This window comes from Eptesicus fuscus, chromosome 2 (assembly GCF_027574615.1).
Source record: "Eptesicus fuscus isolate TK198812 chromosome 2, DD_ASM_mEF_20220401, whole genome shotgun sequence".
NCBI lineage: Eukaryota > Metazoa > Chordata > Mammalia > Chiroptera > Vespertilionidae > Eptesicus > Eptesicus fuscus.
This window is the reverse complement of record NC_072474.1, coordinates 39277992-39289715: the sequence shown is the minus strand read 5'-3', so window position 1 is coordinate 39289715 and position 11724 is coordinate 39277992. Positions and strand designations below refer to the sequence as shown.

General features: G+C 39.0%; 1 long non-coding RNA gene across 1 annotated transcript in view; it reads right to left on the bottom strand.

The window, feature by feature from the left end:
* Positions 1-268: 268 nt before the first annotated feature.
* LOC114234674 (uncharacterized) overlaps positions 269-11724 on the bottom strand; it is an 88064-nt gene continuing 76608 nt past the window's right edge. The window contains exon 4 of the long non-coding RNA XR_008557410.1: positions 269-288. This is a non-coding gene — a long non-coding RNA (uncharacterized LOC114234674). The remainder of the gene's footprint in view (positions 289-11724) is intronic.

Sequence of the window (11724 nt, the reverse complement as noted above, 5' to 3'; positions counted from 1 at the left end):
CACTAAAGTGTCGTGGCTCACAGTTTGAAAATTGTTGCCATAAAGCATACATCATAAGGGTGTTATTGAATTTCATAGCAATAAAAAGTCCAAAATAATTAATTTCCCCTAAATCAATATAAAATTAGAAACTTAGCCTTATCAAGTCATTTTCTAGTGTGCTGCCTTTGAATTCCTGAAGGAAAGAAACAAATATTTGTATCTCACCTTCTCAATTTTCTTTGTATGTGATCTGTTTGGCTTTACATCAACACTGCTTGATTTTCCTTCAGATAAATTTCTTCTAAACTGGAAAAAGAATAGGAGAGGAAAGATAAATAAAAGTCTGGGGTTTGTTTTTAGGTAAACTTTGAGGGTCCCAATTTTAGCATTGATGATTGGTAGGTCGCCGAGGGAAGAACGCACGAGGCCAGAATGGTGAGGGATTATGAATTTACTAGCGTTCCCGTTGCAGGAAAAATCCTGCAATAGGATTTCCTGCTGCACTCTACCCCGCCTCCGCTCCGCCCTTGTCGCCCACCCCGCCTTCTCCTCCAACCCGCCCTCGTTTCTCTTCTCCCCCGCCCTGCCTCCGCCCCGCCCTTGTCACCCGCCTCACCTTCTCCTCCAGCCCCCCTGCTTTTCCCTTCGCCCCCGGCCCCGCCTCCGCTCCGCCCTTGTCGCCCGCCCCGCCTTCTCCGCCAGCCCGCCTGCTTTTCCCTTCGCCCCCGGCCCCGCCTCCACTCCTCCCTTGTCGCCCGCCCCGCCTTCTCCTCCAGCCCGCCTGCTTTTCCCTTCACCCCGGCCCTGACTTCGCTCCTCCCTTCTCCTCCCCCGCCCCCCCCCCACCCCCCCCCCAGCTTGCTTGCTTCTTCAAAGCTTTACTCCCTTCTGCAGCTCTTGGCTTCTTTCGATGCTGTCTTGATATGCAAATTAGCCGCCATCTTTGTTGGGGTAATTTGCATACTCGTCCTGATGGGTTGGTGGGCGTGGCTTGACTGGTGGGCGTGGCTTAGGTGTAGCGAAGGTGAGGTCAATTTGCATATTTGTCTATTATTAGATTAGATTTGATCGTCCGCACACCAGGTGGCTGAGCCTGGATGGCTCCAGCACCCAGTGACGGGAGTCAGCGGCTTTTATAGGACTTTGGGCGGGCTTTTCCTGGGCGGGCTTTTTCTGGGCGGAGAATTTTCTCTGTGTAGGTCCAGATTCTGGGAAGTCCGGAGGGGAGAGATAATGGTCTTAGCAAGTGGACTGTGGTCTAGACAAATGGAATGTCCATTGTGAAGTGGCCTAAAGGTCAGTTCCCAGGGGAGGGGGTATCGATTCAATTATTTGGTCAGACCTAACAATGATGACTCAAACATTGACTTAAAATTCTGAATCATATGTATGAACTTCTCAGCAGATGTTCTTAAGCTTTCTGAAAAATAAGTTATCTTAAATTGTCAATTTCAAGATTGCATAATAAATTATCAGCAATATTTCTTTTTAAATAAAAGGTATGTAAAAATTTAAATTGGTAAATATGTTGGTTATGTTGTTAACCCCAGAATGAAAAGGCCTTTCAAAGTGAGAGGAAAACAAGCATTCATTTGAGATCAATAAGAATAGCTATTCAGGAATCATTAATTTGGACAGAAGCCCAAATAATGTTCCAAGTAGGAGACAAAGGCAATGGCTATTCATGAGAAGGGAAAGGGAAACAATTCCATCAACAGAAGGAAGGCACTGGTACAGATATCATAACATAGTGTTGGTAATTCTAAAGTGTTTTTAATTTTCAGTTCCATAGTCATCAGTTCAGTAGTTGTAATATCTGCTTTCTTTTCTTTGCACACAGTTTTTTGGGGCACAAGATTGATTAGGCCAAATACAAAGGTCATTTTGCTCTTTTTTAATATTTTGAAGATTTGAAGCATAAGGCATGTAAAGCCATTTCAATGGCATGAAAGTTCTGGCTCCATTTTAAAGTGGCTCCATTTATATTATTCTTTAGAATGTATTCGTGTGTGTGTGTGTGTGTGTGTGTGTGTGTGTGTGTGTGTAGACAAACACATAGTTATTATGGCAAGGAGACTACATTTGGAATTCCAAAGAGAAGCGGTTCAAAGCTTGGTTCAAACTCTTTCAACTGTGTGCTATTTAGAATTTCTTCTAAAATTCTCTTCTCTGTAAATGGAAAAATAATCACACCTGCTTTCCAAGCTGTTGTCAGAGACAAATTAAATAAAGTAAATAAAAATAAAGTGCTATTAGATTGTTCATTATTACTATAGATTTCAGGATATGACCTACTTAAATAAATCATATTTTATTCACTTCACTGACCACTTCAATTTATTTCCATGCATGACTCTAATCTTATAATTTACTTAATGCATGTAAGTAAAGGGGGAAAAGCCTCTTCAAGTCAAGGAAGTTATAGGAAAAATATTAACAATATAGTTGAGGTCAGAAGAGCATCATATACTGTATTTCCTAAAATCTTTAGACATTTTAACTTGATCATTTGTTACTGTAGGCAGTTACTTAGTTGTAAATAAAGGAAGGGGGCAAAGGGAATCATTAAGCCTAATAAACTAGGGATCTGAATTAGACCTTCAGCCTTATTCACTAGGAAGCAACTGCATTCATAGGCTCTCCAGGGGACCACAGCATCCTCCAGAAAAAGGACTTAATCTCCTCCAGCCTGGTATTGGGATTATGGGGGTGGGGGAAGCAGGGGAAACTCCTCTGCTGGGCACATGCCCAGGAGAAGCCAGGATGGCATAGGGAAAGGGCCTTCTACTTTGAGGCATGCACAGTGGGAGCCAAGATGGCAACCCTAAGGGGGAGTGTCTAATCTGGGGAAAGGATGAATTGGATAAGGAACATAGAACTCCGGCAGCTTTAACAAATGGATTGGTTAGGAGGAAGGCCAAGCACAAGCCCATGGAGGGATCTGTCAGTTTGATAGCCTGAGATAATATAATCAAACCTTAATAAAAGCCTCTGTCTGGGTAGCATTTGTTGGTTTGCCCATTCTCTCTCTGTAGGAGCCACGTGGGCCTGGCATCCAGGGAGCCAGGTAGCACATGGGCCCAAGCCTGTGTTCTAAGCATGGCTCTAAGCACGGGCCTGGATGCAGCAGTGCAGAGGGGAGTGTAGCCAGTAACAAAGACTAAGTTAGCCAGATGGGGACAGGGGCTGAACTGCATGAAGCTTTGGAATGGACTGAACTGATGGCACAGAATTTTTGGACCTCGGCACTTCTTCTGGGCTTGATGAAGACAAGGCTGGACTTCGTCCACAGCAGGATGGAGCTGAACCACCTGGCTGTGGATGAGACATTGGAATCCGGGGACAAGGGGCCTTTCTTTTATTTCAGCTCCAATAAATCTTACCATTACACCTCATCTTTCTATGCATGGTCCCCAAAAAGCTTTTCTCTCAACACTGCAAGAACCCCATTTCCACCAGCAACATATTGTTTTGCTTTCATTTTGGAATGGGTGGAAAAGTTATAATCTGAGACTGATTTTCTCTTTACTAGCCATTTTTTAACACAAGCTTGGTGTGGGAATTATAATAATTTCACAAGTCAATAGCATACAGAATAATATCTCTTAATAGGCCAATAAGGAAATAATATACTCAAAAGATTACAGATTAATCACACTATTGTTCCAGGCAAGGGTAGATAAAAAAGAATAAAGTCCAAATTTAACAGAGGTGTATCTATTTGTGTGAGTTTGGTTTCTTGGGAGAGACAGCTTGATCAATTGCAAGATCACTTCTAACTGCCAGCACACACGCACGCACACACGCACACACACACACACACACGCACACGCACACACAGTCCCTTGTTGCTAGAGCACATTGCCAGGGGATCAAAGGAGCCTGTGTTGATGGACAGGCTAGACTGCTCCAAGCGTTATCACTCCAGGGAGCATTGTAAGGTTTAGCACCACTGCTGACCAAAGAGTCACCTTGCCCACAGCAGGAACAAACGTCTCGAAATCTTCAGAGAGCTGTTAGGTCAGCAAAGTGTGCTTTTCCCAGACAGAAACTCTCACAAACACTCAGTACTTACAGTCTAGAAGTCCCCTTGTCATGGTTGCTTCTCCAGTCTTCTTATTAATAAGCCCCCAGCAGGGCCCCTCAGCAGCTGGGTTGCTGGGTGCTTATCAGTGACCACAGATATGATGACACCCTCACACAACTTACTTGGTTCAGTGTGGTGATGGCAGAGGGAGGGGTGGAGTGGGGGCTGGGTGGAGATGGGCAAAGGAGGGGGGATGCGGACATCTGTAATAGTGCCAACAATAAAAATAAAGTTTAAAAAAAAAATCTAAAAAAACTTTACTTTGAAAAACTTTTTTTGTCTTTGTCATTAATAAGTGAATCAAAACAACCTCACTTAAATCATAAACAGATAGATTTGAAATAATATTAAACCAAACACAATAAACATTAGTGATTGTGACTGTACCCTGAAGTACTTAAAATTTCAGCTTCTCTTGGCTCCCTTAAATGAATAACCATGTAGGATATTAAGTCTGTGGGCTGTGTTCTGTAGGCTATATAGCAGGCATAAGCAAACTATGAACCACAGGTAAAATCCAGCCCATTACCTATTTAAAAAATTTAAAAAAGAAAATTATCTATTTAAAATATAAAAAAACAAAATTATTTTGTGAAAGTGAAAATTTTATGAAATTCAAATTCAGTGTTCACAAATAAAGTTTAATTTGAACATTGTAGGTCAGCGATTTTCAACTGATGTGCCGTGGCACACTGATGCGCTACAAGAATTTTTAAAACATGCAATACCTGACTATTTAAGTCAGGGACACTAACCTCTTTTTCCTTAATTGTCAGATAAAAAAAATTAACAACAGCCAGCACAATAGCTGTCTGGTGTAAATGAATCAAAATTATATCTATTGTTTGTCAGGTCATCAAAATATATTATATTTTTTGGTGTGCCACAGAATTTTAGTAATTAATTTATTTGTGCCATGAAATGAAAAAGATTAAAAATCACTGGTGTAGTTCATTCATTAATTTATTGTCTATAGATGCTTTCATACTATAACAGAGTTTATTAGTTGTATTAAAGACCATATGGCCTATAAAGGTTAAAATTAAATTTTTCTTATTTGGTTCTTTACAGTTTCACAACTCTAAACCACACACCAAAAAGAAACTCAGGAAACTTTATGAATGATGCGTATTAGCTCCATAATTAAATCAATACAGTTATTTTAAAATATAGCAAGAATGATTCTTAACTGTAACAAATATATTTTACATTTGATATCCAGAGTATGCATCTTACAACATGAACTATATAACTCATTTCTGAAGAGTGACATGGTATTGTGTTTCAAAACCTTGTAAAGAAAAACTAATAGTTTTATTCACCTAATAGTGTATAGCACACACCCAGGCAATGATATTTGATACTATGACCATAATAGAATATATACCAGCTTAAAACAAAGCCTCAAACACTATCTTCCATAGACCTTCCATTTATCTTCATAAATAAAAATGCAGCATTCCTAAAAATTAAACTTTAATTCTGATCAAGCTGCATTTTATCATACTCCCAGGTCTCTAAAAACCACTGATTTCCACTGAAGGGAAGCACTAGTATTTAAAGGGGTGAGAGTACTCTATTTATATATTTAGCAGTGCCAATTAAATAGAGATTAACCAATAAGGTCTTTTTATTTATTATTTACCAAAAAGTACTTGAGCAAAATAGTTAAAATGCCAGCTGGACTAAGGAGTCTTGATGAATCTGAGAGTCAAAAAGAGAATGCTGAACAGACATGCTCAGAATTTGCTTCTTCTAAATTTCAAGCCCTTTACAATTTTATCAAGCAAATAATGAACTATCACTATATATTGATTTAATTTTCAAAACTAACAAGAGGAAACTGTCCACCAATTAGGTAAATGAATAAATTATTACAAAAACTATAATATGTAATGTTTGATCAGTTTTCTTTGCACTGGAGGCTATCCCACACCTCCCCTGTCCCTAACATAGCACATTGTGGTGTAAGAAAAAATGTAATAAAAGCCCTATTTCCATATTTGGCTATATTTTATGATATGCATTAATATAATAATACTAGAGGCCTGATGCATGGATGTGTGCACCAGTGGGGTCCCTCGGCCTGGCCCATGCCCTCTCGCAATCTGAAACCCCTCAGGGATGTTGGAGAGCCACTTTTGGCCCAATCCCCACAGGCCAGGCCAAGGGACCCTACCAGTGCACAGATCCATGCACCAGACCTCTAGTATGCATATAAGATCTTTCATGCCTGTGCGTTGAGCATCTGCCCAGTGGTGGTCATTGCACATCATAGCTACCGGATGGTTGGATGGTCGGATGGTCAGCCAGTCACTTAGACTTTTATATATATAAATTTGTATATAGTTAATAAATGAATAAATGTACCTATGATGAGTATATCATGAGAATATTTTACTTACAGGTGCACAGAACCAGAAATAATAAAAAACTATTGGTGTAAATTAGTCTGGTTTGGTAATGAAATAAATTAATTGCAATGATATAAAGAATGTTGAAATAAGTTATAATAATAGATCTTATAGAAAGTTTTATTTCTCTATTTTGGCATGTAAAACCATTGCCCACCAACAAGAAGCAGGGCTCCTTGAAGAAATGGCTAATTCTACTCCTGGAGTAGAAAATTTAAAGAATGAGACTGGTATGAGAGTAAGAAAGCTATCAAAAATTACTGAGGGCATGTCTAAATGATTCAGGAGCCAAAAGGGGCTTTCACTCACTAAAAATTTGACAATATGAATAATACCCATCTATCCTAATAAAAGGGTAATATGCTAATTAGACTGGGTTGACCAGACATCTTCTGGTTGTCCAGTCCTCCTTCTGGACAAAGCCATGGTGTCGGGGGCCGAGGCAGAGGCAGTTAGGGGCGATCAGGCAGGCAGGCAGAGTGGTTAGGTGTGATCAGGCAGACAGGCAGGTGAGCGTTTAGGAGCCAGAGGTTCCAGATTGCAAGAGGGCCATCCCAGATTGGAGAGGGTGCAGGTAGGGCTGAAGGATCCCCCACTATGCACGAATTTCGTGCTCTGGGCCTCTAGTAGTATAATAACTTCAAAATATTGCCTGTTTAAATGCATAAGCATTGGTCATTTTTAGAAGATGCTAGACAACTAATTCATTTGAAAACTAGTAAATAAAAGAAAATAATGAAATATTTATTCTTGCTTTCCTAAAATATAATAAACTAAAATTACTCAAGGCAGATGAAGAAAAAATAAAGGATAGATGGTACTGTATGTTTGAAATTTTTTAAGGCATTTTATTTTTTTCAAATTGATGGCATAACTTCTACTCTTGTTCTCAGTATAGAAATACTCAGGCAAAAGTAATATATAATTACTTTTCCCAAGGAGTTTAGTGTTTGATGCCTTAACTGGTTGATTTTGTAAAGATGAATGATTCTCCTACCTAATTTAAAACCTCTTGAAGTGTATTGTTCAGATCAATTCCTTACAGATGGTTAAAGTGAAAAAGTTTTAATAAAATTGTCTTTCTTTTCAGTGGTTAATTCTTCAGACCTGAGAAATCCTTTCAAGCTGATAATGTTTCTTTTTTCTTTTTTTCTGCCAGCAGAAATAAAGCCAAATAAATACCCTATTGCACAGTTCCCTTCAAGGATATAAATGATGCTGAAAGTGTCCTGGCTTCGCCTTCTAAGCTTGCTAAAATCCCTATAGCCATTTGCTTATCTCAGGGGGACTGGATAGCTCCTTTAAATTAGATTTTATATGGTATATCCCTGTGTTTTAAGAACTCTCTGGGCAGTAGTAAAACGTCTCATTCCTTAAAGTGGTACAATGAAGATGCCTGCTCATTTCCCCTTGTGTTCCTTCCTACACACTCAACACGTGAATATTTATTCCTGCCACACTGTCTGTGAGCCCTCTGTGATGAGAGCAAGATGTTTTAACCACAGGAAAACAAAATTAGTTCAAAACAAAATTATTTTACTTTTTTTTTAATCATTCTCTTCTTTCTCCTTTCCCATTCTGATCACAATATGCACCACTGAGAGAAATAGTCTCAGTTACTTGGATTAGATAACATAATTTTACATCTCATTCTTCTCTTTAGTAGCTAACAAAATCTCTAAGGTTCAATTTTTCCATCTGTATACAGAAAATCATCATTGTCATCATCATTACCAAAGTACTCAATTTTATATATTCTACAATATCTATGTGCTATGCACTGTGCTAAGCAGTCCAGGAGCCCTTGGGGGATGTCCGAAGAATTTTCCTTGTCAACTATTTTAGTTGATTCATATCTTCACTAATTGTCATCATTGCAAAGTTTTCAGTCCCCACATGGATTGCTGGATATAATATGTCTTGCCCTGTCCCTGTCCCCTCCCTTTCTAGCCTTTGTTACCTTAAGGACTCTAGTTTTCCATTTATATGTTTAAGTACCAAACTTACCTGCTTAAAAATGTAAGCTTTTAACACTGCTCTCTCTGTTCCCTATCCTTCAGATGAAAAGTGGAGTTGGGTAGAGGCAGCAGAGAGAAATTCAGAAGGGGAATATTGGAGTAATTACTGCAGTGGGAGAAGAGGGAACCTAACTCCCGGGCCCACAGGGCTGGCAGCTTCTCTGGGTGACTGTGGCCTGAGATCACAGGAAAGGTAGCTTCTTCGTCTCCCAGGCCACACAGCTTCTACATCTCCCGGGCAGCAGCCAGCCTCAGACACTGGTGCCCAACTTGTCCATCTCCCACAGGCCCGGAGTGTCCTGGCTACGGCCGCCACCAGCTTTGTTGCATTAATTTGCATATTCCCTCCTGATTGGCTGTTGGCATTGCAGAGTTATGGTCAATTTGCATATCCCCTCTTTATAAGATAGGATGGATATATATATATATGTGTATGTGTATGTGTGTGTGTGTGTGTGTGTGTGTGTATATATATATATATATATATATTATCACATTGAATTTTCACCAAAACGAGTTATATGTTATAATCCTCAGCTTAATAATCAGGAAACTGAGATTTGGTGACACTAAGTGACTTGTCAAAAGACACACATGGAATAAGTATGCCAAGGTAAAATGTGAATTTGGATCTACTTTACTCTACAACCGAACTCTGTAATTCTTACATTACTCTACATTTCTACACAGGTGTGTGTGTGTTGGGCTGGGGGGGAGGGGGGGTTGGGGGGGGGAGGATGAGAGAGAGGAAGAGAGGGAGAAAGAAGAGAAAAATGATTTAAAATGTAAAGTGACATTTTAAACAATGTAAGCAACAGATATGCTGAGACTAACAGTACATCAAATACTTGAAAGAAGTCTATGTTTGTCTTCAAGAGTATTGCTTAAGTTTGCTAAGCAAATAATTTTAGTATAAAGGTAATAAATTAAACTATATCTATTGCTTGGTAATCTCTTTTACTTGATTAAGATCTACTTATTCCTTGCTTTGCAGGAAATATTTCAAGTGCTTTAGATTCCTCATATCCCTGAAAACCTTTTTGATATAGACATGTTAAATCCATGTACAGTCAACCTAATCTGAATTTAGAAAAATGATTTTTAGAGTTTCTTTAAAAATAACCATAGGAAGTTTATAATTCCCCATCATTACACCAAGGAACAAAGCTGTTTGGCCACAGGTGTTTGCCATTGAAGGGGCAGGCTTCTCTCTCTCTCTCAATTTAGACTCTGCACCTCAACAACAGTCTTTGAATTATTTGTGAAGCTCATTTCATGTTTGGATTTTTAGCTTAACTCCTCTGTTTCTGCTCCTTGCAAAACAGAAATATTTAACAACGCAGTCATCTTAACAGCCTTTAACCCTTAAACACAGGATCCATTTAAAACATACACAGACAAAGCAGCGAACTGAGACATCCTATGAGTGAATAACATAAGTTAATGTATCTTGTGTTACTTCCTCTCTTCCTTCTCCAACACATCTTAGTGCTGCCCTCAAAGATGGGAGAAAAGGAAAATATTTACTTTCCTTGGAGGGGGAGTTTGATGCCAGGACATGAACCTAAAATACTTCATTCAAAAGCACAATCTGTGCTTGGTGTTGTTAGGAAGCTCTCCTAGCCTCCATTCCTCTGGCATGATAGGTTTGTCCCCAGGTGACCGTTGGGGAGTATTCAACTGAAACTGTGTGAGCTGACAGTGTATATGGATTCACTTCATCTGAGGATTAATAAACACAAGTTCATTTTTCTAGGTCTAGCTGAAATTGTATCTATGAATCCTTCTCTAGTCATGCAAACCCATAGCACTCCATGGCACTTATAATTCATAGAGCACCTGGAAGTGCTTTTAGAATTGACATCTAACACGTTCTTGGTTATAGAGCAATTTTGCTCTCTTTTTGGCATTTAATAAAGAACTGACCAAAAACAAACATTTTCCTATCTACTAATGGTATCATAAATCAATAATAATTAATGTTTATAAAAATGAACCTGGTCACCAAGACAAAGTAGCCTTTATCTAAAAAATACAGATAAAAATAGGATACATTTTAGGAAGATTTGCACAGGATTAATTAAAATATTAAAAATCGGGGTTCTTAGCAAATTATATATAGTGGACACTCCCTAATGATGACAGGATTCTGCTAAAAAATAATAGCAGGTGCTTTGCATTCATCCTTACTGATGCACAATAAATGTGTTATTCTAATTTACCTGTTATAGAAGAGAAAACTGAAGCAGTTAAGTAAATTTTTTTTAACATTCCACCTGGCCAGCATGGCTCAATGGTTGAGCATTGACCTATGAACCAGAAGGTCATGGTTTGATTCCTGGTGAGGGCACATGCCCCAGTTGTGGATTGTGGGCTTGATCCCCAGTGAGGGGGGTGCAGGAGGCAACTGATCAATGATTGTCTCTCATCATTGATGTTTCCATCTCTCTCTCCCTCTCCCTCTATGAAATCAATAAAAATATTTTTTATAAAAGTATAATTTGTATTAAAATTTTTTTTCAACTAGGCAGTGGAGTAAAGATTTAGAACCCAGGCAGTTTGACTACAGAACCCATAGTCTTGAATCTCTAACTAAATTGAATAACTTTGGATTCATAGTAATTATATTATGTTTCTACTTCATTTGAACAATAGAATCATGTAAGAAACAAGCAGCCTCTCCTACTGACAGATTATTGTATTCCAAAGAAACATTACATTTAAAACATTGTCATGTAGACATGTAGAAACATGAAGGTGAAATGTGTATTTGAAGGTTTCAAATTAGCACTAACCACGCTATTTTTTTTCCTGGAGAAATGTAAATAAAACAAAATTTAAAGAATTCCTAGTGAATTATATTCATACAATTCAAAAGTAATAAATATGTTAGCTAAAATTGAGAAAACAAGCCTAAACACTGTTGATTATATCTTTGGCAGCACGAAAAATCCAGCAGTTTGAAGAGGTGAATGGGAGGAACAGTGTGGGAACCTGGAGACAGAATTGGGCCTGGATAAGCCCACCTAAAATAGGTATTCGGTCGGCCCACTGTGACCCAGAGGGGAGGAAGTAGGCAGAATAAATAACCTGACTCACTCTTCTCTTGCCTTCTGGTCTCTTGCTTATGAGTGCCTTGGTCTAATCCAACCAGAAGTCAGAAGCAAGGGAACCCACTAATGCAGTCCACTCTGAGCCAGCAGTGTAGGTAGAGAGCAGGGTG